Genomic DNA, 3,525 nt, shown 5'->3' with positions numbered 1-3,525 from the left:
AGGATATAAACTGCTGGGCAGTGGTGGTGCACGCACACTTTTAATCCCAGCACTCTGGCAGAGGAAGGTGGATCTCTGAGTTCCAGGACTGCCAGGGTTATACAGAGAAACCCTGACCCCAGCCCCCACCCTCCAAAAAACCCGAAAAAACAATAAACAACAAGAAAAATAACTACAAGAGGAAAGGATATAAACAGGGACAGACATTAATGAAAAGGGAACAAACAAACAAAAACCCCAAACCCAAACAGTACAGTTTTGTTTTGAGACAGTGAAGCAACTTAAACAGTTCTCATAAGCAGTGAGATTAGTACTACCAGAGCCTCTACGTGGGAATCTCCTAGGACTGGACAGACTCAGTGCTTAGTCCTATCAAGTCTCTAAGGAATAGCTAACATTAATGCCCCTAGTGTGTTCCACATGATAAAAAGGAAAGACTAATGATGTCTTGTACAACTCTGATGTTGTACACGATGAGGTACAGGAATCTATACTCAAACCTATCTCAGTTAAGCAAGAATAGTTTTTGAATCCACACCCCAAGACTGAATGTCCAGGACTGCGAAAAGACTCCATAGCCTAAATGTGGTACCCATCTGTTCTCTGCAAGCAGGCTTTTTAATAGGAAAAACCAGGTTCAAAGGTTTAAAAGACAAAGAGGGGAGCATTCCAACAGTTTTGGCTGACTGGGCAGAATGTTATCAGCTAACCTTTAAGGTGATTGGTCCTGAGTGAGGTAAGAGGGGAGGTGGATGGGTAGTGAACAGGGAATTTCAGAACATTGAGATAACAGAGTGTAAGTAATCCAAACATAACTTTTTGGCTTATTAGTAGCATTCTTCCATGTCAGCGATGGATAATTACATCTGGGAAGTGAAGTCTGAGAACCTGAACTTAATTTCACCTTATGAGCAAATGGAGACTGAATACAAAATAGCTACAGTTATGTTAAAAGGAGCAGGTCTCAACACTGCACCTAATCTGTGCAGCCACTGTTGCCATGACAACAAATAAGGATACAGTCACATGGTCAACCTATTTTGCCATTTGTACATCATGCTGATTTATAAAGAGACTGCACCAATTTCCCTTCTCACTGGTAATGCATAATAAGCATTCCTATTTCCCCACATCCTTGCTAGAATTCTGTCATTTGGTTTCTCGAAGATAGTGTCTGACCAGGGTGAGACAGAATCTCAAAGCAATTTTAACTTGCATTTTCCAGACGGCTAAGAGCACCTTTTCAAGTCTTTATTGGCCTGCCATTCACATTTATTCTCTCTGAGAACTATTCTGGTCATCAGAACTACCTATGATCTTGAATTCTGACATTAACCAATAACAAGTACCAGAAACAACCTCTGTCAAATCTAGGTCTCTGCGATCTCCCTGAAGAGATCAAGCAAAGGGAAAATATCCATGGCATTTTCTAATTAAGTAAGGTAGCACCTGACACACAGCCCTTTCCATCTGCTCAGAACCCGCTTCTTGTGGGCATCTACCTTGTGTTACCTGCTGGTGCCCTGTGCTTGCCTACACAGTTCTATGGACACCATAAGGCTTTCCAGGCTTCCCCGCCCTTCTAAAGTATGAATGCTGGGAATAAAATTTACTTCCAGCATGAAGATGCAACTCTCTATAATTATCCTAAAAGGAATAAAGATGGCTCAAGGCGTGTGTATGTGTGTGTGTGTGTATGTATGTGTGTATGTGTGTGTAGGTCAAAGGACTTCTGTTTGTCATCTTGCTAAGGCCAGGTTTCTGTTGTTTGTGCTTCTAAGCCAGGTGCTCCAGGCTAGCTTCCCTGTGACCTCTGCCAGTTCTTCTGTCTCTGTCCCCCATCTTGCTGTAGGACGTCTGGGGTCACAAACTTGTGTTACCATATCTTTCACATAGGTGCCAGAAATGGACTTTGGACCACCAGGCTTTGTGCAGCCACTGATTTTACTGACTGGGTCTTAACCCCTGGAAAGAATGAAGATATTCTAAAGTGACATCTTTGCCTTTTCCTTTTGCTATCAAACTGTTTAAATAATGAACATCAAATAAATCAGAACTTACCCTGAAATCTCATGCCAGATGAAGGAGAAGAAGTAGCCCCAGCGCCAACCAGAGCAGGAGCTTGTCTCCTGGGCAGAGGTCACACAGCTCTGACAACCATTCAGACCACCTTACAGGAGAGACTGGGGCCCAGACAATGGAGTGGGACCAGAGTCAGAGCTGCTATTGTGCATTCCTTTGTCCTCTGTTTAAGCCTAAGCCCCATGTCTGGACTCTCAAGATGTCCTTGGTAGGGGTGCCCCTAGACCTCTATGTTCCTCTTTTTGTCTCTGCCCTTTCCTGTTACTTGGTTCTAATTCTTTCCTACACTCAAGGGGTTTTCCGACCTTGGGTGTCCGTCTACTGCTCCTTGTTCTAGATTCCCAACCCTCTCCAGGGTAGCTTGCCCTTTGTCCTGGATACAACAGCCCTTGGGAATGCAGAACACACAGCTCCTTCTCAAGGAAGCACCACCAAATTTCTCATTTCCTTCATCATTCTCCTTGTGCTCTTTAGAGGCAAGCAGTGTGCTGGGAACAGAGCCCAAGGTGCAAGGGTGAAAGAATTATCACACTGGAATTGGTACAAAGGTTTTAGTAAAGAATATATGCTGTGGACAGAAACACAGAAGGTTGAGGGGAGAGGAGGGGAAGGGAGGAGGAGGGGGAAGAAGGAGAGGAAGGGAGGGATGGGGGGGAGGGCGGAGAGAAGACAGAGAGGGAGAGAGAATGAATTGCTACCCCTAGAGACAAAGGGATCCCATTAGAATAGCAAATTTACCTTGTCTTATCTGGGTGGACCATTTGTGTGGGGACAGATTTTAAAAGAAAAGAGGCACCTAACTGTCTGTGCTGTTAGACAGTAAATTATATACCTTTGTCCATTCTGAGACTGGTCTTTTAAGGTAAGATGTCATGGGTTCATCAGGAATTAGCCTTTGTTTGTTTGTTTCAATTCCGGAGCTTCTTCAGAGTTGGGAAAGGGTGATGGTGGTGCTGTTTGGCATTGGTGATCTATTATGAGATCTTAGTACCATCAGGCAAAAGGCTCAAGCCATATTTTGGAGAGCTGGTAGATGATGGTCATTGTAGGAGGTTGAAGTCTGGATCTTGGGGGCTGAGAGGTCCTCAGTGGTGAGAAAGATAGGTGTTGGTGCTGACGACTGATATCCGAGACAGTGGTGCTGATGACTGACATCCCTGAGGTAATACCATTTGGAGTTTAATGCCCTATAATCACAACCATAAGATATCAATTGTAACAGAGGGTTTAGAAAATAGGAGTCAGAGATACAGAGTACACTGAAAGATGAGAGGGAGGCCAATAGGAGTTAAGTCAGCCTAGACCCATTTTGACTACTGTCTAGAAGCTGTCCCACCCAGAACTCTGCACTAAACTTTGGTTAAGGCTCTTGGGTAATTTGATTTATTTTGAGAGATTTTTTTTTTTCTTTCTACCTTTCCATAGGTATTGACCCAGAAGCAC

Source organism: Apodemus sylvaticus, chromosome 8 (genome assembly GCF_947179515.1).
Source record: "Apodemus sylvaticus chromosome 8, mApoSyl1.1, whole genome shotgun sequence".
NCBI classification, from domain to species: domain Eukaryota; kingdom Metazoa; phylum Chordata; class Mammalia; order Rodentia; family Muridae; genus Apodemus; species Apodemus sylvaticus.
The sequence above is the reverse complement of the archived record's forward strand: the minus strand, read 5'-3'. Positions refer to the sequence as shown.